General features: G+C 39.9%; 1 protein-coding gene across 2 annotated transcripts in view; it reads left to right on the forward strand.

Annotated features, from left to right (window-relative positions):
- Positions 1–11,561: 11,561 nt before the first annotated feature.
- FOXP2 (forkhead box P2) overlaps positions 11,562–26,232 on the forward strand; it is a 673,365-nt gene continuing 658,694 nt past the window's right edge. For both annotated transcript variants that reach the window (XM_066262149.1, XM_066262151.1), the window contains exon 1: positions 11,562–11,864. The gene's annotated coding sequence lies outside the window, so the exon portion shown is untranslated. The remainder of the gene's footprint in view (positions 11,865–26,232) is intronic.

Here is a 26,232-nt window from a genome sequence, read left to right on the forward strand (position 1 = left end):
AGAAGGTCACCTACGGGAAGTTTGACCCCAGAATCTATTCTAGAGGGATCAACATTTTGCTCTAGTATAAACCTCTGTTATGAAGCAGGCAGAAGGAAAGCTGGATTTGCTTGGGGGTAAGTAGGAAGGGCAATCTTCCAAGAAATAAGCATGCCCTGCTTCAGTCTAGGCTACAAATTTCCAGAGGTAACCTGTGCAACATACATTCAAGAAAATCATTGAGGAAATTTACTCTGAAATGCAAGAATTTGAGGGAAGATGTTGGCTAGCCAGCCACTCTAACTCTGTTTCCTGATTACTTTTAATGAAAAAACTCCAAGAAATACCACTTCATAACAAAAATCCATACCCAAATTCCTTCTTTGGGAAGAATCTTGGATTAGGTGACCTCTAAGCCCCTATCTAACATAAGATTATGATTCTAAGATATTAAATATTGACAGGCAAATAATGTGAACTCAATAAATATTTGCTGAAATTGAACCAAGTTGAATTCAGGAAATAAAAGGGTCTGTATTTTATGACTGCAGGTTATCTAATTCTCACAGTCAAACAGCTGTATGAACTTCCTTTCCTTTGAAAGTCTTACATTTGCTCACCACATTTCTCTGCTAAAATCTGTGAGGTAGAGCTCATCTTACTACCATATTTTAGAGGTCAAATTGCCTTCGATGGTTCATTTTAAAGTGTTTCTCCCCAATATTATTATGTCCCAACACAGTGTTCATATCTCTTATCCAAAAATAAATTACCTGAACTTGACTACATACAGGATCACAAACTAATGAACATGAATTTTTGCTTAACAGATATATGATTTTTTTCTAGCAAAGATACTTTATGATTTATGACCCTTAATGATCTAGTTATTTGAAAAACTATCAATGAGTTATTTTTTTTCAATTGGTTAAAATATCATACATTCCTTTCACCAGTTCAGCTATCTTTGTCTTTGATCCTGATTCACAGAATTTAGTGAAGAGGTGAAAAAAAGGATTGTTATAGAAGATGAATCAACAACATAATGGACAAAGGATCATAGAACTAATAAAAAAATTTTTAACTTCAAAAAATAAGTCAGAAAATGTGAGAATTTTTTGGATAGGGAAATGAAATCTTACTTTAGCAGAAACTTATCTGTCTAACATATCATATATTCTTATAAAAGAAATCATACTTATTTGTGACATGAATACAATGATTATATATAATATTTTATATAATTCATAAAATAGACTAAACAATGTAATTGGTATTCATAGTTACTTAAAAATATCAAAACTAGATAATTAATTACCCATATTACATATTCTTATGCCATAAAAATTAAAATTACTTAAGTACCCTATTGTATTTTATCAACTTGTTTAAATCTACAAGGCAATCCAAATATTACAAAAATTGATTATATAAGAAATGTTATCAGGATCCAAAGTGGCTTTCTATGGTTTTTCATGACTTAAATATTTTAAGATGTCAGTTGAACATAAAATTGTTATTTTGGTTTGTTATAAGAAGACAGAGTGCATTATTATTAACGGATTAGATGATCCAATTGTCTTTGCATGTTTATTGTAATTCAATAAAAACATATTTATTGACTTGTTAATTTTTGCTAACCTAATTTAGAACTTACTTTGACCTTCTCTACTCAACTACTGTAACTGTGCTATAACCTAATTAGAAAAACCCCAAGAGACAATGGTCGTTTCTCATGATTAAATATGAAGTGAGAATCTATTCTTACTTTATGAGTTCAGTTTGTTTTTATTCATTTACATAGAATAAGACTGAAAATATTTTAAGTTATCTTGCTTAATATAGTCAAAGCATAAAAGGTCTTTTAACTATATGATTTTTTTAAATTGGCATATGTAGATAGATGCATAGTTAAAACAGATGATGTTACAACTAAGTTGCCTAAACCTTGAAATATTTTCTAAGAAACATTGTTGTAACTGGTGTTCTGATACCCTGCTAATTCATGAAACCTACTTATCACATATGGATATGCTGTGTATTTGTGTCAGCACATGTAGAATATCACTCTATTCAGTAAATAAAATAAAAAGTAAAGTTGAAATGTAACTTGAGATTTAAGTTATGCTTGAGATAAATTCAGTTTTATTAGAGGATGTTTATCAGGAGTACTAAATGTGTGATAATTCTAAAAGGCACTTTAAGGTATTTTCTTTTGAAATACAAATTTGAAAATTGTTATTTAAATCTTTCCAATTATAAAGTAATAAATTTTCCTGGCAAAAGACTTGAAAATATGAAAAAGCAGAGAGGAAAAAAACTTCCTGAAATTTTACTACTGATATATAACCTTTTTAAAAAATTATCTTCATATTAGTTATCTATTGTTGGGTAACTTGTTTTTAACAAAATTTGTGCTTTTGTGTAAAGATTATGTTTTCTGAGACTGCTACATGGTGAATTATAACATTTTAATTAACAGATGTATTCTTAGACTTATTTTTAAGTTATCATTACAAACAAAAATATAGGGCTATGTCATTTGCTTACTTTAGCCTTAAATATTTCCCCTGGTGCCACTGTATCCTGGATATAACTCTATCTTATGATATATTGAAATTCATTACCTACTGAAATAATGCACTTACATGTTTTATGTCTCTCACTTGAATGTAAGTTCTGGGAAGGGACCCAATCTTACACATCTTTAACCTCAGAATACATACTACAGTATTTAGTGTACAGATATTTGTTGAGCCATTAAAAAATGCAGTTGGGAATTTGAATGCCAGATTGAATGTATTTTTATATTAATTTACTGAGTTCTTTTATATAAAAACATAATAAACATCTTCAGTTATTACTATTTTAGCCAAATAATTAAGGTAGCAAAGTATACTTAAAGATCTGCTAAAAATGATGCACAGCTAAAAATATATTTGACAACATTATGCCTGAATATATTTAAAACGTAAAATACATTTGTCTGAGGCATAGCATTCATTCGTTCTAAAAAAATTGATTATATATCTGCTATTTGCTAGACAAATTTGCTATATCAGTTTAGAGAACTTAAGAGTCAACTTAATTAGCTACAGGAAAGAGTAGTCTAATTTCTAAGTGATATGTTTTAGAAGGCAGGGAGGAAGATGAAATGGAACAAAGCAAAATCCAAAAATAAAGGCGATTAGAAAGTTATCTAGAATGACCAAGAAATGATGAAAGCTTGGAGTAAGGCAACAACCATGTACCTAGAGTAGGACAATGAAGATTAAAATTAAAGAATAATTTGCTTTAAATAATGCTGCTTCAATGTGAGAAGATGGAAGAGGCAGCACTCAGTGGCTCGGATCGTTTGCTTTAGGAACTGTGTGGATTAAGGTTTTATTTTATTGACCGTAATCAGCGGGCATAAGGAGAAAAGAGAGCAGCTTCTCTTATTTCAGATGCTGCTATCAACAAGCAATTGAATAAACAGAATTGAAACCTAGGAAAGAAATACCTGTGGAGAATTTTGGAATTTGTCATTTTGAGGGTGGTAACAAGATTATGGCGAGAAATAAAAAAGAGAAGAAAAAGTTCCAAAAGGAGAATGCAATGAAGGAGGAGGAGCAGAAGGGGAGGGAAGAGGGCCAAATTACTGAACTTTTCTGTATTTGTTATGATTAACCACTTTAAAACGTTCTTTCAGAAAACAACAGTAGTTACTGAAGCCACATGGTTAGTAAACCCAAATAAAAATCTACACTGATGCAGAATTTTTCATTGAATTTATTGGGGTGACACAGGTTAATAAAACTGTATGGGTTTCAGGTTCACAATTTGACAACGCATCTCTGTACACCATGTTGTGTGTTCGGCACCCCACATTGACGTAGGACCTTGATGTAGTTATTTTTGCTCATGGCTTAAAAAAATCAGTGGCTCTATGTTAGACTTTATTTTTTAAGACTGTAGTGAAGGCAAGCAGCTGCTGAGATTACAGGTTTCATCACCAAGAGTCCCTAAAGCCTGATAAATGGTGGCCCAGTGGATAAAATGATAAAACATCCACCCAGAATGCTGAGGTTGCCAGTTCAAAACCCTGAGGTTGCTGCCTCTGAGCGTGGGCTGTCAGCAGTGGTGGGGTTCAAATAATTGAACAGCTGGTTCTCTGCCCTAATGACCATTTTAACTATATAGAAAGATATACTGAAAAGCAGTTATTTAATGCATCTAATACTTAAATAAGAACAATAACAGAGGTACACAAAGCTAGATTATGAGTTTTAAAATATTAATAAAAAATATTAATAGCTGACCAAAAAATCACAATAAAACTGTTATTTAAGATATTTTTATACTGCTTCTTGATTGGCATCCTCACTTGCAATTTTTTTTTTTTTTTTTTACTTATGGATGGAATGAACATGACTACAGGCACATAGAATATACTATTGCGCAGATGAATGTTAAAAAAGAATAAAGAATGTAAATTTGTGATTTCAACATTGGATGGATACCCAGGAGCCCACCTTAGAGAGAATCCTGATTACAAGTGCCATTTTAACAACCAGTTCACTGAACTCAATAAAAAATTAGGTATGAGTTCTGTCAAACTGGTGCGAACCCACTGAATCCCACCACTGGCTGTCAGTGTGGGGTCACTGCTTTGAGCTGGGGAATTGTTCACATAATCCCAAAGCTTGGCAGCTTAAGCCTAAAATGTCCCTGGCATGAAAAACCCAAGGTCACTGGCTTGAGCAAAAGACACTGCCATGTGCCATGACCCCTGTGAAGACACTTTCAAGAAGCACAATGTACAACTAAAGTGAAAGCAACTACGAGATGTTTCTCACCTTCTCTCTCCCTTCTTTTTTTTTTTTAACAGAGGCAGAGATAGACAGGGACAGACAGGGACAGAGAGATGAGAAGCCTCAAATCATCAGTTTCTCGTTGCGCGTTGTGACTTCTTAGTAGTTCATTGATTGCTTTCTCACATGTGCCTTGACCGCAGGCCTTCAGCAGACTGAGTAACCTCCCGCTGGAGCCAGCGACCTTGGGTCCAAGCTGGCGAGCTCGGGGTCTCGAACCTGCGTCCTTCCGCATCCCAGTCCAACGCTCTATCCACTGCGCCACCACCTGGTCAGGCTCTCTCTCCCTTCTTGTCTCTCTCTCTCTCACTCTCTCTCAAAAAATAAAAATAGCCTGTCCAGGTGGTGGCGCAGTGGATAGAGCGTTGGACTGGGATGCGGAAGGACGCAGGTTCGAGACCCCGAGCTCGCCAGCTTGAGCGCGGGCTCATCTGGCTTGAGTAAAAGAGCTCGCCAGCTTGGACCCAAGGTCGCTGGCTCCAGCGGGAGGTTACTCAGTCTGCTGAAGGCCTGCGGTCAAGGCACATGTGAGAAAGCAATCAATGAACTACTAAGAAGTCACAACGCGCAACGAGAAACTGATGATTTGAGGCTTCTCATCTCTCTGTCCCTGTCTGTCCCTGTCTATCTCTGCCTCTGTTAAAAAAATAAAAAATAAAAAATAAATAAAAATAAAAATAAAAATAAAAAATAGAAGTTTTTTAAAAACCTGACCTGTAATGGCACGGTGGATAAAGAGTCAACCTGGAATTCTGAGGTTGCCGGTTTGAAACTCCAGGCCTACCTGGTCAAGGCAAATATGGAAATTAATGCTTCCTTCTCTGTCTGTCTCTCTTTCCCTCCTCTCTAAAAATGAATAAATAAAATCTTTAAAAAAAAAGAGTTCCTGAAGATTATTAACCCTGATAAATATCATAAACTGTGGTTTGTGTTAATACCTTTACCATCAATTTTTCTAAAATAAACACTTGCAATCAACAGTGATAAACTTCTTTACACTAGTGAAGAAATATTGTGGACTCTAGTTGACTTTTAAGAGAAACAAGTCATCAGACCTTTTTTCTCCTGTGTATTACAATAAACGTGACATGGTAGTTAACCGCACTGACACTCAGAGGTGCCGCCATCACCGCACCAGGTTAGTTCTGATGGACATGAAGGAAATGAATATAGATGAGGGTGTGTAGTAAAAGTACCTTTTGTAAAATAAAAGGAAGGAAGGTTATGTTTAGAAAAATAAAATAATAATCAGAGTTTTACTAACTAGCTGTATAATCTTGCTTTCATTTCTGGACCTTTGCTTTATGATTTTTAAATATTCTGAACTAAAATATCTTAAAGTTTTCCTCAGCTCTAAAATGTTCCAGTAACTCAGAGACATACAAACTCTATGATGAATTTAATGACAAAAACATCAACAAGAAAAGGGCTCTTGCATCAGGAAATTCAACATATTTGAATCAATGCATCAGAAAGTAAATACAAGAGAATGGACAATTAACTATGCTTACTTTTGTAGAGGTAGACTACACATGAGAAAAATCTTGACTCTATTAATCTGAAGCATATAAAATGGTCTTTTGTGTAGATCAAAGCTGGTCAAACACAGACAACTTAGTATGATTCAACATTTATAGTGAACGTCTTACCAACATGAACAATCTGTCACATTTTATTTGAAATATTTTCTGGAAAATATAAAGTTTTGAATCCAGTCCCACAGTAAGGGGTGAAACATTTTGGATCATAAGATAATTGAGATGCTTAAAAAATGATATTTGATATAAATACTCTGCAACTGGAGAGTCCTGTGAAAGAGATGGAGCCTTCTCTGCTTGGTGAAGTCTTTGAGTCATTACTGAGATTCTTTATCCAGTAGTTGTCCTCTTTTTATATTCGGTTGGATAAACTGTTTCTTAGCAAGATTTTTCCTAGAGCAACTGATTTTTGTCTCTGCAGCAAGATCAACCAGAACCAGAACCAGTTATAACTGCCTTTTAATCCATTTTCTAAGACACTCTCAGTTAACCTCTTAGCAGAGATATGTTGCATTTACATGTTTCAAGATCGGATATACTAAGAACTAAGTTACAATTCGGTTATACTAGCAAAGAACTAGGTTACAATTCAAGAGAAAATTAAGACTCTATTACTTATTCCAGGACATGGGTGGCCCTGTATGTACTTTAGCTTTGCAAGAAAGGGTGAAAAGGTGATGGAAATATGAAGTCCCACAGCTGATTTGAGCAGATTTGGAAATGTTTTATCTGGTTGCTAGCAGATGTGGGGTATTTTTTTTTCTTTCTGAAGATGAGACGACTAGAGAACCCAGAAAAAAGCATGGGTTTATGAGCGCGCGCGCGCACACACACACACACACACACACACACCTCTCCAGGATCCAGGCAGATTTAGATATGTTATAAAAACAAAAGAAAAGTACAACCTGTGATTTAAAATAAAAGTTGAGAAAGCTCATTAAGATTTATTATAGGTCCGAAATTTTGTAGTCCCAAAGCTTAACGACAGATGGTGTTGTAACTCCACCAATTTAGCAATCTCTACATTCAATTTGATGTACCATAGATTACCCTTGATTTGACTTCGGTGAAACCAGAATTTTCTTTTTCCTAAAATGTGGCTGGGAGGAGATGGGAGAAGTAGAATGTCTAAAAGGAGTCCATTTATTTGCTCATCTTCAGAAAACTATAGTAGACCTAAAAAATAAGGACCTGATATATACACGTTCTTCTGTGTGAAAAGAAAAAAATTACCTTGCACTTAAAGAAAACTTTTGTTATACGCTATTTCAAGTGAGTAATAGAACTTTGAAGATGGTATCTCAAGCAGGGCAAAATATCATTCAAAAAAGTTCACCCTTTTCACGCTTTCCCAGTGATCTCTCCCCTAGTTAAATTTTAAGTATTTGTAACAATTACACCAATGAAATGGTTCTGAACAAGAAAAAAAAAATCGTGCTTATTGTTTAACTGAAAGTTTTTGGAGGAAACAGACTTAAATGTGTGAATAATTATATTTTTATAACAAATACTTAAAAACCCAACCGGTTCACTCCAATAAGCATTACACCGACATTTCTAATATGTGTCATTCTGGTAAATTGCTTCCCTTCAGCCTTGGAGTGGTTTATTTTGCGCGAGATACGCTGGCAGAGACCATCTCTAACGAATTTATCTTTCCCCTGGACCGTAATAGAGCAGTGACTCGAAATTTGTTGATTTGTGGTTTCATCTAATCTTTAAATCAAATAAATTTTCGTGAGAGAACTTTGAGGGCCACTTGGTGAAACTCCTTGATTACACAGTAGCTCCGTTTATCTTTCCCTCTGGAAACTCCTTAGATGACTTTTGCAGACCCATGAGTTGCAAAGAAGACTCAAGCTGTGGCTGCGACCCTGCGCGGGACGACAGACAGAATTTGGCTTTCCCTCTCATCCTGATAACGCAGTGTTTCGTTTGAAGGCTGCCGCGATCCAGTGGGTCGGCCAGCCACTTATACAAAAGAGAACTAGTCCTTCCCTGTTTACCCTTTCTGCGTTTTCCTCGGCTACGGAAACCGGTTTTCCTATTATTATCCTTGAACTTTTTGGGGAAGTCTGTTAGCACAGAGCGCTAAGCCCCGGCGGGCTCCAACAGCAGCGGAGGCGAACAAAGCCCGCAGTGTTCAGGGCCAGGCTGGGCGGGGGTGGTGGGCAAGTTAAAGGAATTGCAAATAAATATATTTTATGACCACCCATCAACAAACTACGTGCCACCGTGGCAGCCCCTAGGAGCCGGGCGGTGTCTGCAGCGCGGCTGGGGCGGGGGCTGGGAGGGAGGCGAGGGTGGAGGGGAGCTAGCGTGAGCCCCGGGCCTGAACTTTCACCTCTCGAACCCGGGCCCAGCCCACTGGTTGCGAGCGAGAGGGCCGTGGAGGGCCGCGGCTCCTGGCCAGACCTGCTTTTTCAACTCCCTTGGCGTCCTCCCTGCGGAAAGGGCTGGTGGCCCCGGCAGCCCGCGAAGAGGGGATAATGGGGGCGAAGCTAAGCGGGGCACGAGGGGGTGGCGGGCTCACCGCCGCTTAGAAAGGCGTCTGGCAAGGGGACTGGCCAATTCGGAAGCCCGTGCTCGCTCTTCTGACTGCGATAAGCTTCTGCACCAACGTCAGAGGCTGCGAATTTCACCAAAAGCTATCCTTGTGGGCAGAAAAGTGAAAGGCTAAGTAAACCCGCTCCTCTCCAGGTTTTGAGAACCTAACCTTCTTTCTCCTCGTTGGGAACTTGACCGGCTCTTCCGAGTGGCCCCGACTCCTTGATAATAAACCTAAAGCTCAGTTTTTCAGAACCCTCACAGAGAAAGGCGAGTCAGTGGGGTCCGTGTATGCAGGGCGGGAGAAGAAGGGAAATGTGAACTCTGGAGACCTTTGAACTGTTCAGTTACCTTTATTCACAAACCCTGTGGAAACAAAGGCAGGTCTTCGGTTCTCCAAAGATTGCAGAGCCGTTTGCTCTTCTTTTTTTCTAAAATAGTTTCAGATTCATTCAGAGAATCTGCTTTTTATTTAGGTTTGCCAGTGAAGCATAAACGCTAATTACTTAATGTAAAATTATCTCCACCTTTCAGAAGGGCCATTTGGCTCTGGTGTTCCTTATTTTAAAGACGGCTTTCTCTTCCTCTCCCCGCTCCCATCTTTAAAAAAAATTCGGGTTTTTTATCCACTATTCAGACTGTATTTCGAAAAAGTAAATTTAATGGAGAGTAAGAACAATCCACGAGCAGAACCCTTAAGGACTGCCTGGAGTTTAAAACTCACAGAAAGCACCGCAATTCCAAAGCCCAACTCTGTCCGGTTCTGCCGTGGCAGAGGCGTCTTCCCAGAACCAGCCCCACGCCTTACTCACTTAACTGGTTTCACTAGAAAACCTGCCGGTGTGTTTACAGATGCGGTGCCAGGGCTGCTACCTCCCAAGAGAACTGTGGGTTCTCTAAGGAAGAGTTGGTACTAAGTGTGTGTGTGTGTGTGTGTGTGTGTGTGTGTGTGTAAGGGGGGAGGGGAGAGAGAAAGAGAGAGAGAGCGCACGCCTGCCATTTAGAGAAAGGGCGCGCTGCTCTTTGAGGAAAAGAAAGACTCAAAGGCAGAAGTTAGAGCAGCTCGCGGGTCTCTCCAGTAACCATCCACCCCACCCCCCGCCCCTTTCTGCCTACGGAGACGTTCAAGTTGGCCGGGAAGAAGTGAGAGCCGGCTTTGCTCGCGATGATCTCTCTGGGCTGCAGCTATTTGGAGGAAAGTTTCAGCGCGGTTCAGAAGCCCTGCTTCGCGACGACTAAAGAGCAGATCCCGGCTCCGGCAGCTGCGCGGGGGACGCGCGCGGTGGAGGGTTGCGCGACCCGCACTTAGGAAAGCGGCTGGCAGGAGCCGCCTGCTCGGAGCCGGTGTGGGGAAAGGGCTGCCGAGTAACACCCCCACACACACACACACACACAGACACACACATGCGCGCGCGCGCGCACGGGTCACGCGCCCCATCGGGCCATCTCATCTTCTCTCGGCCTTTCCGTTATCCTCTCGGTCTCGTGTGGGCCGGTTGGCCGCATCACACTCCACTGACAGAAGCAGGGCCCTGGGTGCTGGGTGCGTTCATCCCCAGCGGGTGCCTCTGCTTTGAAATGTGCGCAGAGCGGCTCTGGTTGTTTCCTCTTTACTTTCATTCCGGTTATTTTGGTTCCCCCGAGTCACTGATAGGACCCATCTGGAAAGCCTAGGACCCTAAAAGTCGCAGCTTAGCGTCCTCTTCTTCTTTTCAAGCTCCGCCCCCAAGCCGGTGGCACGGGGTGCATGACCAGACGAACTCTTGGGTCCAAGTGAGACAGGAGCCAGGACCACAAGGGAGAAAAAGACACTTTGCCTCTCTGCACCCTAGGCCGCAGAGGCGCAAACCATGAAAAGAAAGGCTAATCAGTGAGTTAACGCACGCTTGGGTCTCCCTTTCTGACTACCATGTACTTTAACTCCCTGCCACCAAAGGCTTTGGATCCCTTCCAGGTTTTCTGCACTTCACGTGGAATCCCCAGTTTCATTTGCCAGCAGCTCCGTCTGCTGAGAGGACGTACTTCGGGGACTGCCAAGAAGCAGCAGACACAACACGGCTTTGCCAGTACAGCATACGGTTTTGTTCTCTCCTTCCTCCCCACCCCCTTCCTGGACTGCCGTCTGGGCCTAGCGGGAGGAGGCAGGCCAGGAGTTGGGGAGAGAGTGGGGGTGGGGGAAGATCTGGCGCAGAACAAACAACTTCTCCAGCTAGTTGTTTACATAGCAGGTGGACCTGATGTCAGCAAGGAGGCTCCACTGCAAATCTGAACAATATTTCGCTACTCGTTTCTCCTCCCTAAAGTAGTTGGGAAACCGGGGGAAATAGTGGATGGAGGCGACAGGCACCGTAACCGGCTGGTTCCAAACCACTTTTTGGATCAACAACAACAACGCAAAGTAAAACACAAACAACTGTTTCAGCAGTACTTTTAAGATCCTGTAAGGCGTCTCTTCCCCCACCCCGCCTGTCGGAAGAGAGGCGGCCCCCTGCGCCCGCCGGGTGTGTACAGTTTGCATTGCCAACAACACGCGCGCGCGCGCGGACGGGTGCGCGCGCACGCACACAGGCACACACATACACACACACACACACATACACACACACACGCACGCACACACACAGATCCGGGTGGGGGGAGCGGCAGAACGAGACAGCGCGAGCCTCCGGGAAAGCGCGAGACACGCCGGCGCGTGCAGCCTACGCCCCAGCCGGAGCGCCGGGTCACCCCCACCGCCTGCCGGCGAGTGCCCGTCCAGGTTATTTATGCGCCGGCCACGTCCGCCGGCAGCGGCTTCCTCCGCCCCCCTTCGCCCCCCGCGGGTGCGCTCCCTACACGCGGCAGCAGCTGCTGGGACTCGCGCGTGGGTGTTTTGTTTGGGAGCTTTTGCCTCCGCGCTGAGGGTGCCACCTCACTGGACGCTGCCTAGGCGCCCCCGGTCCTGGTAAGTTTCTTCGTCTTCATTCTGGCGCGCCGCACCTCCGCACCCTACCCTGTCCCAGCTACCTCCACGCCTAGCCAGGATGCGACTTTGCACCGCGCTCCTCCGGCGGCGGCGAGGGCAGCAAACTTTCGCCCCAGCCTCAGCGCATGGCGCCGCAGGGCGTGTGTGACTTGTGTCAAATACCGGCTGGGCGTCTGGGTTGCATTCTGTTCCTAAGATGACCACTTGTTATTCTTTTGCATTTTGCATTGTGATCCGTTAAGAGGGAATCGAGAAAGGGGAGGTTACTGTTGGCTCACGGATGATTTTTAGTTTTGAATATGCAAAATGTTGCGTGGTCGGAGAGGCCGCGGCTGGAGGAAATTCTATGTTGAAACACCAGATGTGTGTTTGTTTACTCTTTTATTTTTATTATTTGTTGCCTCCCCCCCCCCCCCCCAGGAGAAACAGCAAGTAAACATCTGCTGGTTGGAAGCACACATTTTTTGGTCCAACTCCTGACCATTATTTACTCAATTGGGCAAGTGCACGCTTCTGTTCTCTAAGTTGGACACTTCAGCATACATTTCAAAAGTACTTATCTGGGAAGCAGAGGCAGAGAGGGAACACTCCTGTTTCTCGAATGAGGAAACTTCTGATCCCTAGTGACGCTTGGGGATAATCGGGCATCTCCACTGCTGCCCCCATCACTATCTTTCACCCGTCTATTGTTAGCAAGACCTGTTTTACTCGGGATCTGTCCTGGTCTTACTTACACATATTACGCTTTGGAAAGGTATCCTCACTCTGGGTGGGCTTTGAGTGAAATTACTTCTCCAGGTTCTTAGGAAGAACATGTGGGAGGGGCGCAGGTACCTTTCAGAGAAAGAGAAGTCTCCTCGGTTGGCTTTTACGTGTGAGTTCTCGGAGGCCGGGAACTAGCGGACTGCAGGCGGGCGCGAGGCGTGGACTTTGACCCGGGTGGAGCGCGCTTCCGGACGCCCCTTCGCGGTCACAGCAGCGCACAAGCAGCGGCCTCACGGGCGGGACCCACCAGGTGGCTGCGCGCTCCGCCCGCGTGTCTCCTGCGCGCCTCTCCCCGCCCCGCTGGCCCGAGCGAGCCGGGACACCAGACCTAAGTGCAAGCGTCTGAGTGGACCCTTGCTTGCCGTGGGTGTTTGGAGCAGGGAAGAAAAGTTTTCCTATAGCCTCAGACTTGGAGAGCGCGTAGGTAAGTTTCCCAGGACACCTAGTGCGTGGGGTGACACTCTTTGGGAGGAACGGAAGACAAATGAAGATGGGGGCATCTGATGGTGGAACCAGTGTGCATTTTTCAGGAACGAGTTGAGAGGCCGAACTGGACACCGCTCGGGAGGCTCTTCAGACTCTGGAATCCCCAAGGAACTAGACAAATCTGTGTATTTGTTTATTCAGCCTTTTAACCAGCAGATTTAAACCACTTAATGGACATCTGCTATCTAATGGTCCTGTTACCCCTACCCTTATCCGCCCCATTTTCTCTCGTTATATGCAGAAATAAAATCAGTTTCTTGCTCTTGAGGACTATTCCTCGAGTACTGTTTGCTTCCAGGTGGGCAGGCGTTCATGACGCGAGGTGAGCAAAGTGGCCTGGGTGACTGACTGCTCAGAACTGGAGGGAGAAGGGGTGTGAAGGACCAGTGGGAAGTGTGTAAGGTGCGTACGTATATAGTCATGGATTCAGAAGTGCTTGAAGAGCTACTTCCCCAAAGTGCCCAAAGTCCATTTGTAAGAATAATTAAGTAATAGCAGATAAGCCCAGGGAGAAAGTGACGCCCTGGTGTCAAGTAGCTGAAGTGGACGTTTTCCAACTGGAAGTATTTGAAGAGATTAACTTTTAGGAAACACACGTTTGCCTGCAGGCACATCTTTGCATGCTCTTCTAACTTACATAGTTTGGTTAGGCAGCGGTGGAGACGGGGGTGGGGGGGGTGGGGTGGGGGGGGTGTTTAACAGCAAGTCTATGTTAGAGGTCAAAATTGAAGTAAAGTTGAGCTTTCAGATATTTTCATCTTCAGTTTTGCTTTGTGAAATACCTTGGGAAATGTTTTATGTTGTCAAGGAGACTGTCTTTTCTGTCACCATGAGTTATGGATAAGTATATTTTCAGTGTACTGGAATTTCAAATGCAATGTTTGTTTAATACTGCTGTACAATTAATTTACAATTTTGATATATTTGTATATATGTTAATAAAGTGGGTATAAAGTTATATACACTATGATCAGTAGGATCATAAAATTTCATTTAGCATTAGAGCTTTTAAAAGTTCCTTGCTCACTTCCTTTCATTTTTATTACTTAACTAGATTCATGTTCAGTGGTCGTTCAGTTTAGTACTGTCTTCAGAAACCCACTCTTTCATTGTAATATAAAAATAAGTAAAATAAATGTTTAATTGTTAAGATACTAACTTTTAAGGAAGAATCTAGAAACCTGATGATACATTCCTGTAGGTGACAGAGGACACTCAAGTTAAAAAGATCATCTTAAAATTCACTTTAAATATAAGAAAGTTTAGGAAATAATTTTTAACATCCAATTTAAATATGAATGCAATAAATGCATTTTAATATACAGATTATTAAAATGTTACTATTACATTAGAATGGATATTAGAATAATAAAAAGAAAATGTATACAAATATTTATAAACTATACTGTTCTTCAAAATTCCTCAAGTTATGTTTTGGGATTCAGAGTGATGGAAATTTTAGAATTTAAAATTGTTTTATTTTTTATAAATTTATACTCTAGAATGGAAAGAAATCTTTGATTATATTACATAAAATTATTTATCTGAGTAAACTGTCATTGGAGTTTTTTTGTTTTCTGCACTCATAGTAGTACAGTGGTTTTGCTTTAAAAAAAAACAACCTTGTAATAAACCTAAAATAGAGGGAAATTGTACGTGGCACACCACAAAAATAGGGGAAGATGGTAATTATTAAATTTACAGATAACCTGGCTTGAGAAATTATTCCTATTGTACAAACAAGAATTCAGAAACAGAAAATAACTCTCTTTGAGAAGCTATTGTACTTTTCATAAAGTACTAGAATTATACTTTATGAAAAGTATATTTGAATATGTGAAAATAACTTCATGGTTTGATTGAGATTCATAGAGGCATATAACGGTAGTATGACTGTAGCTAGACAAATGTACCAGGCTTTTCATTTCAGGAGAGCATGGAAGAGATATGGAACTTAAATACATAAAATTAATATTATTTGTGATATTTTAAAGGATTCATAGCTGGCTATGTCATATTACCCTTGTCTATTTTTGTGTTGACAGTCTCATTATTTTAGCTATAATACTGATAGGAAACTTAATGATGGTTGTGGTCATGTATTTTCTGCTTTTCTGAAATAAATAGAAAGAGGTCCTTGACTTCAAGACTTATCACTAAGAAGTTCTCTTGGCATGAGTGTTGCCAGGCAAAATTTTAAATCATAGTTGAATTAAAAAATAATAACAGTTTCATTACAATTTCTGAATACTAATTCTTGGCACAAACTTTTTTTTCTTTAAATTTGTTATAAATATTAATACTCTTAATAATAAATGACTGAATTCGGAATGTCCTAACCAGTGCCCATATTCATACTGCCTTTTGATAAAAAGAAAGCCTATTTCTTAAACTAGGGCCAGTGAAATCTTATGATTTGCATAGATTTAAAAAGTAACCTTATTTATATAGCCCTTAATTTACAGATTTCTAACAAATGTGATCAAATTCAACCCACAGAGACTGTTGCTTATATTCTTAAGGCTTCTGAAAAAGTAATCCAGGTGTTTGAAACTTAAGCATTTTGGTATTCAAGGTCTGCAGACAACTCAGTTTCATATGCCGTAGTTTACTATAGTTCTGTTTTTTCTCTAGGTGACAGAAACATTTTCTTAGGTTCACCTATTTATCTCTTAATATACTTGGATTCCAGTCATATCACTTCCGTAGTTTTTATCAAGTAAAATAATTTTAATTTATTTGGTTTTTTTTTATGAGGTTTAGGTCATTATAATTGATTTATTATGGAGTTGTTCCAAACTTGGAGCTTCGTTTGTGTTTTAGAAACTTCAGGTGGACCCCATAGCTGTTTTTTTTTAACACTTTAAGCATCATTAGGCGAGTTATCTAAAATACCATTACTTTTTCTTATAGCCCAGCATGGATCATAGTAGAATATTTTTTCCTGTAGAATAATCTTCCTTGTGGGTACTCTTTCCTATTAGAATAGATATTTCTAGTTGTTTACTTACTTCTGCCTTATTATTACCTATAATATATTTTTGTATATACTCTTTTGTTCTCTTTAGTATACTTATTTATTCCTTTCCCTAATTTTCCAGACAAATTAAAAAACAGAGTAACTTTGGTAAAATATAAGGAAATATTACGACTGAGAGATTAATGTTACACTATTGAGATTCTGGAGAGAGGTCTTTAGAGAAGGTTTGGATTTATTATATTTCAACATTATTAATATTAAAATGAAAAAGTAAACCCATACATATGGGGACTTATTTCTAATAGTAGCATTCATTAAAACTGTGTTTTCCTTTAAAAATATGTTTTGCTAATTTGCTATATCCTCAAATGTGGTATTATTAAATATTGACCTAATTATTTTTAGGGACATAATCTCAAATGTATAACTAGAGTAACTTGGAATTTGTCGTGTTTATCTATACAAATTTTTATTTAGCGACCAAATCAACAGGGTATACTGTGCTCTAAAATAAGGTATATTGACATCGCCACCATTTCATTTTAAAAACATTGTATTTTAATGATTTAGAGCTTATGGTTCACTTTGACTTCTAATGACTTTTCATTTTGTAATTATGAACTTGGTTTACCTTCTCTAAATTTACTTGCATTTGTTTATTATTCTTGCGTTCCACAAACAATTTGAATTAAAAAATTACCTCAATTTATATAATTTTACCTAAAATTTTATTTAAAATGCATTTTCTGGAAGAATTATCTATTGAGATCCAGATTCAAACTTTTTAATTATTGATATTTTAATATGTGTTCTTGGTCCTATACTGTACTGATTGAATTTAACTTCCCAATCAATTATTATAGTTCTCTCTTTCTACAATCCAATAAGGATCTCTAGAACATACTTTCCCATTATATTGCTAAATATGTCATAAGGAGCTGAGGTCTTAATTTCTTTCTGTTTGGCAGATTATTTTCATTAGCAAGAGTGAATAAAATTTAAATATATAAAGGCACATTACTGTGAAGCATATGAATCCCCAGGGGTTTAAAAACTCTCAGCATTTTTAGTTTATTAATAATGTTCTTGAATTTTTTTCAATTTCTACCTTGGAAGCCTTAAAATATACTTTATAGAAGCCACTGTTGACTTACAGTTTATTTAAGTTTAAAGGTATTTGTAACATAAGACTAAAAGAATCTACTATGAGAATGTCATAATTTTTTTAAACAGGTTGGAAAATTAACCAAATTTCTCAAATAAAAGATGCTATGAGAGAAAACATAAAGTTTTTCTGGTGTTCATTTATTTCTTTTCTTAATTTTTATGGTGGCATTTTTTATGAATGTTTTTCTTTTTTGGTATCATTTTAGTGTGGTATCGTTTTGGTACACTTACACAGCTACAGCCATCATTTTGCAGGTTTCCTCTCAATTTAAGAAAAAACAAACTTTCCTAAACAACATGTTGTAGAGGGGAAAAAATCAGTAGTAGACATACTTCGGAAAAAACATTTATGAAAATTTTCACTGACAGATATAAGGAGAAATATATACTGATTCAAATATCGTTTTAACATCTGCACTATCATAAAATCATCTCACTAAAATAAAAAAATCTCTAACATCCTTAGAAACTATTCTTCACTATTACTTCAACAAATTTGTGTTCTAGGATATGGTTCATCTATATCTGTATCCTGAAGCTAATTTTTCATTTCCTTTATGTCTTCAGGGTTTTTTTTTCATTTTTCAGTCTACCTTTAGTTTAGCTAAATGGTCCCCCCAAAATCTTGTTTTGTATATCTAGTTAGTCCAGCCGCTGTTAACCAATCTAAACAGATCGACTATCATCTCTTACCTGATTTGCTGCAATAGCTACTTAGTTGATCCCCCTTCCTTCCCCAAAACATGGTAGTTTATTTTCCACATAGCAGTGATCTTTTTAAAAAAGCTCTGATTATGTCACTCTTTTACATAAACCTTCCATGTCTCTCAGAAGGAAAAGACAAAGACCTTACAGAAGTTCATATTGTTTGACCCCAGCTACCTATCTGACATTGTTTTCTAACATTTTCCTCTTATTCACTCAATCCTAGACACATTGGCTTCCTTGGTATTCCTCAAAATAAAATAAGCTGATTTCTACCTCAGAGTTTTGCTCTCTGTTCTTTCTGTCTGAATGCTCTACTCTAAGGCAGCTTCCCTAACTTCTGATGTCTACTCAGATGTATCCTTACTAGAGAACCTTCTCTGATGGTCTTATATAAAATAAGAAATTCCAGTTGATTGATCATACTCCATCACCTTTACCATATGTTATTTTTCTCCAAAACACTAACATCAACTGGCATTTTAAAATTTGATTATCATCTGTTCGCCCAGTGAAAAACTAGTTCATGGATTCAGAGACTTTGTTTTGTTCACTGTTCAAACCCACTGCTTGGAACATTGCCTCATACTTGGTAGGCGCTCTACAACTAAATATTGAATGAGGGATACATAACTTGTTGGAGGTCCCCAAAGTTACTTCTGTCTGCATCATTGCCTCACTTGTATTTTGTGTAATTGAAATAACTTTTCACTTTACTTTTTCATCCTACATTTAATTCATACCATATGACATTTGGGAAAACTGTTCACTGTTATATTGGCCAAGCCGTGGTTCTCATCACCGGTGGGTATACTTCACACTTAACTTTCTGTATCTCTTTTATTCTTGATCTGAGATCTAACTTTTGAAAGTTGTGAGTGGATAGATGTTCATGGTTTTGGACAACAAAGGCTCAATAGTTGAGTGCTTCAATATAATAATAGTTGGCATAGTTGAACTGACATAACATTTAACCGTATTACTCATCCTACCTTAATAAGAACAGCATGAGTATTGTCCATGGATGTTTCTAACGGCTACACTGTGAATACAACATGAGCATTCCAAGTATTTCTATAATTGTCTTGGGGTAAAGATGGAGGGAAGTGGGTCAAGTTGAGGTCTCTTCTGAAGACTTTATGTAGCTTTCCTTCTTGATATTGACACGCACAGCATAAGTTTACAACTTCTCTTTTTTTTCTCATTTTTTTCAATATCTATCCTTAAAGCAGATTAAGGATTTATAATTTGATGGAAAATCCGTTTCTCCAAATTTTAAATTCCACTCTTTAGCTGGCTCCAGTTGCTTTTGGACACCTAAAACTAAAAGCATGAATAAGTGATATAACTCTCAGTATATCACCACACACATAATAGATATTTTCTTATAAACCTAATGCCCTGTAGCTCTCCATCTTACATACCGTATCCATCTTTAAAATTAGCACTTACTTGCTCAGCAATTTTATTCTAAATATTTCAAGAATAGTGAAGTTAGTATACGATCCTTTCTATAGATAATGAGGTCTCTCTTCTTTGCCTATTCTCATTTTTTTCTTTTTCTTTTCTCTCCTCCAGACTGAATTATAAGCTCTTTCAAAATAAATATGGCATCTTGTTAAACTGCCAGTGGATATTTGGTCTTTGGAAAACAAAAGCAAGGCAAAGTGGGGTTTTAACACATGATTACCCCTTGTTTCTAATTTTAAATATGACTAGGTGACACCTCTGCCCCTGCGCTCCTGCCCCTCAGCGACCCAGTGTCCTTCACGTTTCCATTTAGCTATTCCTGATCCCGGTGTATTTTGCTTTCCTTGTTCTGAGTAGAAAATTTGTATTAAAGGACTTCTCTGATATGATAATGCATATTAGCGTGTAAGTGAAAATACTTTTGGAAAATAAAATTATTATCCCAGATAGGGAAGTAGCCAGCCTGTTTTACTACCTGAGTTCCATGTTAAGTGCCAGGAGACCTGTTGTCTAGTGCTTGATCTCTCTGTAACTATTGTGACATATTGGATGGGTCACTTTCTCTGAAATTAAGGAAACTGGATTTGTTTTTATGTTACATCAACAAAAACATTTTATGTAAAATTCATGGGAAAAAATTTGAAAGTTATGAACACGTTCTCTTCTTACCACCACATAGGCAAGCATACACAGAAGGTTGAATAGAAGAAAAAGATACTTCCTAAAATAAAAATTAAGACTGGCCCTAGTCAGGTGGCTCAGTGAATAGGGCATCATCCTGGTGCACTGAGATCACGGGTACCGTCCCCCATCAGGGCACACATGAGATGCAACCAGTGAATGCACAATTAAGTGAAACAATGAGTTGATACTTCTCTCTCTCTCTCTCTCTCTCTCTCACCTTCTCTCTTTACCCCTTTTTATTTTATTTATTTATTTATTTATTTATTTATTTATTTATTTATTTATTTATTTTAGTGAGAGAGACAGAGACAGAGAGAGGGACAGACAGGAAGGGAGAGAGATGAGAATCATCAGTTCTTCATTGCAACACCTTAGTTGTTCACTGATTGCTTTCTCATATGTGCCTTGACTGGGGGCTCCAGTAAAGCGAGTGACCCCTTGCTCAAGCCAGTGACCTTGGGCTTCATGCCAGCAACCTTTGGGCTCAAGTTACTGACCATGGGGCCACGTCTATGAGCCCACGCTCAAGCCAGCGACCCCATGCTCAAGGTGGTGAGCTCGTGCTCAAGCCGATGAGCCCATGCTCAAGCCTGCGACCTCGGTGTTTCAAACCTGGGTCCTCTGTGTCCCAGTCTGATATATTATCCACTGTGCCACTGCCTGGTCAGGCTCTTTATCCCCTTCTTTAATTCCCCGTCCTCTCTTAAATCAATGGAAAAATATAAAAATATATCTCAAAAAACAACTTTGCTTATGAAGCTCAGGAAGCTCAGTTAAAGTTTAAAAGGTGTGGAGGTTTTTGTTTGTTTTAGTATTCTTAGCCTACTAGGTATTTCACGCCACTCCCCTTTTTCTCAGTCAGATGGAGCCTCCTCTGATTTAACTAGAACGCTGACACAGGTAAGGAGGAAGTAGAGGGCACGATCGTGTGAGGGTGAAGGAAATCAATAAGCCCCTGACATTCTCTTTCCCGACGAGCATATCATTAACAGTCCATAAATACCAATTTCTTCACAATTTTGCCTTTTGTCTTTTGCTCATTCATATATGTAGCTCTTGGCAAAACAGATGCAGAAATAAAATGTGGAGTTGGGTACAGTGTTTGATAAACTTCTGTCTTTTAAAATTAGACATAAAGTTCCCTCTTTTTTTAACTTTACATACAAAGACAAGTGACAGAGAAACATATAGAGGGACAGATAGAGACAGACAGACAGGAAGGGAGAGAGATGAGAAGCATCAATTCTTCATTGCAGCACTATGGTGGTTGATTGATTGCTTTCCCATACGTGCCTTGACCAGGGGGTTCCAGCAGAGTGAGTGACCCCTTGCTCAAGCCAGCAACCTTGGATTCAAGCTGATGAGCCTTGCTCAAACCAGATGAGCCCACGCTTAAGCTGGCGATGTCGGAGTTTCGAACCTGGGTCCTCTGCATCCCAGTCTGACACTCTATCCACTGCACCACCACCTGGTCAGGCTATACATCAGGGTTCAGGAATCTTTTTGACTGAGAGAGCCATGAACACCACATATTTTAAAACGTATTTCCATGAGAGCCATACAACGACCCATGTATGTTATGCATTATCCAAAAAAAATTTGGTGTTGTCCCAGAGGACAACTGTGATTGGCTCTAGCCACCCGCAACCATGAACATGAGTGGTAGGAAATGAATGGATTGTAATATATGAGAATGTTTTATATTTTTAACATTATTTTTTTTATTAAAGATTTGTCTGCGAGCCAGATGCAGCCATCAAAAGAGCCACATCTGGCTCGTGAGCCATAGGTTCCTGACCCCTGCTATACATTGTGTTTTAAAAGTAAACACGCCTGACCTGTGGTGGCACAGTGGATAAAGCATCGACCTGGAAATGCTGAGGTCGCTGGTTCGAAACCCTGGGCTTGCCTGGTCAAGGCACATATGGGAGTTGATGCTTCCAGCTGCTTCCTCCTTCTCTCTCTCTGTCTCTCCTCTCTCTCTCTCTCTCTCTCTCTCTCTCTCTGTCTCTCCCTCTCCTCTCTAAAAAAAAAAAATGAATAAATTAAAAAAAAAGTAAACACAACTCAACTATAGGAGTACTCCCTATCTTTGCTGTAGCTTGGCTTAAGGGGAGTGTTGCAAGGATTTTATTCAGGGTACCACATAACAAGTTTTGCCCTGAATATCTTGAGATGTCTTTCTTCTTCGCCTGGGAACTGCTGGGGAGTTGTTAGAACCTTCCGTAGATCATTCCTTCACTTCTTTGCTGACCCATTCACCAATCATGCTAATCATACAGTCATGCTAAGTGTACATACCCCATGAAGTGTGCCATTTCCTGCAAAGTGTGGTCTCTTTTCTCATTTGGCTGCTTTTCATGTGACAGCCCACTGTGGAGACAAACAAGGAGAGCAGTAACGCAGATTTCTCCTTAGAGGTAAGGGATTATAAAACTCTGAAAGTTTTTAGCAGTGATGTGAGCAAACATTCATATTTCAGTACATTTTATATTATTGTTATGTGTTACAGAGAATAAGTATTCCTGTAACTAAGAATAAATTTCATCTGTCCGCCTTTGTTGTCCCAACTATAATTTTAAATATATGTTCTTTTATTATTATTTTATTTATTTTAAGTGAGAGTAAGTGAGATAGTGAGAGACTCTTGCATGAGTCCCAACCAGGATCTACCTGGTAACCCCTTTTTATGGCCAGTGCTTGAGTACTGAGCTATTTTTAGGGCCTGAGTCTGATGTGCTCATACCAATTGACCTATCCTTAGTGCCCTTGGCTGAAGCTTGAATCAGTCAAGCCACCAGCTGTGGTAGTAGAAGAGGAACAGAAGGGGGAGAGGCATGGGGAGAGAAGAGATGGTCACTTTTCTTATGTGCCCTGACCAGGAATCAAACCCAGGATGTCCATATGCTGGGCCCATGCTCTATCCACTGAGCCAACCAGCCAGGGTTAAATCAATATGTTCTTGATTCATTTATATTTATTTACTTCCATGGAGGTATGCTTTTGTGTTGCTCTCTTATCACTTTTAATTCCTTGATGTTGTATTTTTCAACAATGCTAAACTATCTCTAGTTCTACAGGTTTATTACTCAAACAAGTGAAGGAAAGTCAGTGCAATTTGTTTTTTCTAATTGGTATTTGTTATTATACATCTCTGTTCTCTTTGATATCCCTCTGTGTCCTGAAAACATTTCATTCCCACTGGGCTTAAACAGTGCCAGATTCTAAACTATACATAATTACATGCTTACTGATATTACTATATTAAAGGAATATTTTTAAAATTTTTTTTTCATTATTTTGAAAGGCAACTCGTTTTTCTGACTGTGAAAGATCAAATTTTAAGTGGAAATGTATAATAATAGATAATATATGGTAATAATATATGAATATACAAATAATATTTGTATATTTTCTTAATCTGGAGTTATGTTTCTAATGAAAAGGTATTTAAAAATAGAATGTAAATGAATCATTTTATTTTTTTATGTGTTAACTATTCATGAAACAGTGAAAATATGTTTATTTTTAAAAAGCTATCTGGCAGATCCAAGAAGGTGGTGGAGTAGGAGGTTGTTACACTCACCTCCTCCCAGAACCAAACTGGAGTTACAACTAAATTTAAGAAGAATTATCCTGAAAATCCAACTCAGGATCAAATGAAGAGGAGTCAAAACCAACTCAGGATGAAATGAAGAGGAGTCTTATAACCAAGGACTCAGAGAAGAAGCCACATTAAAATGGATTGGAAGGGCAGAGACATAAAAAGGGCTGGCAGCATTCCCAGGAGTTCTGGCTGAGGTTCTGGAGGGATATCACAGATATAAGGGGAATTCTCCCAGAAAAGAGAGGGTCTAAATCAGGGGTCCCCAAACTTTTTACACAGGGGGCCAGTTCACTGTCCTTCAGACCGTTGGAGGGCCAGACTATAAAAAGAAACTATGAACAAATCCCTATGCACACTGGACATATCTTACTTTAAAGTAAAAAAACAAAACGGGAACAAATACAATATTTAAAATAAAGAACAAGTAAATTTAAATCAACAAACTGACCAGTATTTCAATGGGAACTATGCTCCTCTCACTGACCACCAATGAAAGAGGTGCCCCTTCCGGAAGTGCAGCGGGGGCCGGGTAATTGGCCTCAGGGGGCCGCATGTGGCCCGCGGGCCATAGTTTGGGGACCCCTGGTCTAAACCCTGAGCCAGTTTCCCCAACCCAGAGCACCAAAGCCAGGAAGAGGGACACACATAGCATTCGTCTGAAAAAAGCAATGAGGTTACTGTCTGTCAGAAAGAGGAGGGACTCTGCAGAGACTCAGGCTCTCTCTTAAAGGGCCAATGCACAAAATCTCATTCACAGCCATTTATGCTGGGCTCTGGCAGAAGTAAGACTCAGCACACTAAAGTTGCATAAGGAGTCTGTGGTTTGTGGCTCTGGGAAGAATCACAGGGGACAGCTACAAAAATCCCTGTGCTGAGTCACTCTCCAATACCACAGTCATCATCATTCTTGAGCTGAGCAGTCCCTTTCCTATGGCAACAGCCTGAGGGAAAGAAATTTGCCACACCCTGTGGAGGTTAGGTTCTGCTGAGGAGTCAGCTGACTTGGCCAGGCTGTGAAGGTCTGGACAGACTTGAGGGTAATATTGACTCAGTTTTCTGTCTTTGAGGCATGAGCCATTCTCTCCACTATTCCATGAATCTGAGTGGCACTTCACCTCATGGGAGAGTCAGTGAACCACACTGCTGGCTGCCAGCAGACCTGTAGTCTGGACTCCAAGGCCTGACCTGCACAACTCCTCATGGTTCCACCTTGATGAAGTTGGAGCAAAGTCTGAGGCAGACTGAGACCTGTGACTGGTGTGGGGGCCACACCCACAGATTTTACTAAAGCCTGACTGGCACCTCCCCATCATGGGAGGTCCAGCTACTTCATCATCCCAAATTCACCAGAAGCTCTTTCAGTGATAGAGACTAACAGGCAGCCAGTGGGCAGAGGCAGCCGGAGGCAGATCTAGGAGCCCTGGAAATTTTGCTGCCCTGCCCCTGGGCCAGTTGCTGGTAAAAGCTGGCCTTAGCATACAACTTGATCTTTACCATGTGCAGCTAAGCCTAGCAGAGACGGCCACAAACTGGATCGCTTGTAGCTCCAAAGAGGTGGCTGAGGGCCAGTCACAGGCAGTGTCTTATATTGGCCTGCACCACATTCTTTCCCAAGAGGACCAGAACCAACAGAACCAGTGGCCAGCTTTAGACAATATCCCAGCAGAATCCAATAAACTTCACAAGCAGCATATCCAAAGGGAGATCTCGTTGGGCACCAAACCCAGCTAAGGGGAATTCTGCTTCCTGTCATCAGCACCTGCCCACAGTTTGTTCTAGGTAGAGCCTCACAGTCGACCAGCCTGAGAGTCAACCCCACACACAAAGGGCCAATAGCAATCATGACACAATTACAACAGGAGGGCCTAGCACAGCTGACTGGGGAGACTGTGCAACCAGACCCAACAGAACACTTAAATAAGGCCACCTCACAAAAACTGGAAATCATAGCATATCTATCTAATACATAAAAACAAATAAACAGCCAAAATGGGGGAAAAAACAAACAGTCCCCATTCGACAGAACAGAAAAAATCTCCATAAAAAGTGCTAAATGATATGGAGATAAGCAATTTATCAGATACAGAGTTCTAAATGATGGTTATACAGATGCTCAGGGAACAGTGAGAACTTCAAAAAAGAAACATGAAGCATAACAATTGACATAGAAATCATAAAAAAGAACCAGTTGAAATGAAGAATACAACATCTGACATCAAAACAACACTGGAAAGAATAAACAGGTTGGATGAATCAGAGGATTGAACCAGCAATGTGGAAGACAAAGTAGGAAAAAAACACTTAGAGCAACAAAAAGAAAAAATTAGAAAGAATAAGGAGAGTGTAAGGGAATTTTGGGATAAGATGAAGTATAACAACATCCATATCATCAGGGTACTAGAAGGAGAAGAGAGAGAGCAAGGAATCAAGAATTTATTGAAGAAATAATGACTGAAAATTTCACTAACCTGGTTAAGTAAAAA

Source organism: Saccopteryx bilineata, chromosome 2 (assembly GCF_036850765.1).
Source record: "Saccopteryx bilineata isolate mSacBil1 chromosome 2, mSacBil1_pri_phased_curated, whole genome shotgun sequence".
In the NCBI taxonomy this organism is placed as follows: domain Eukaryota; kingdom Metazoa; phylum Chordata; class Mammalia; order Chiroptera; family Emballonuridae; genus Saccopteryx; species Saccopteryx bilineata.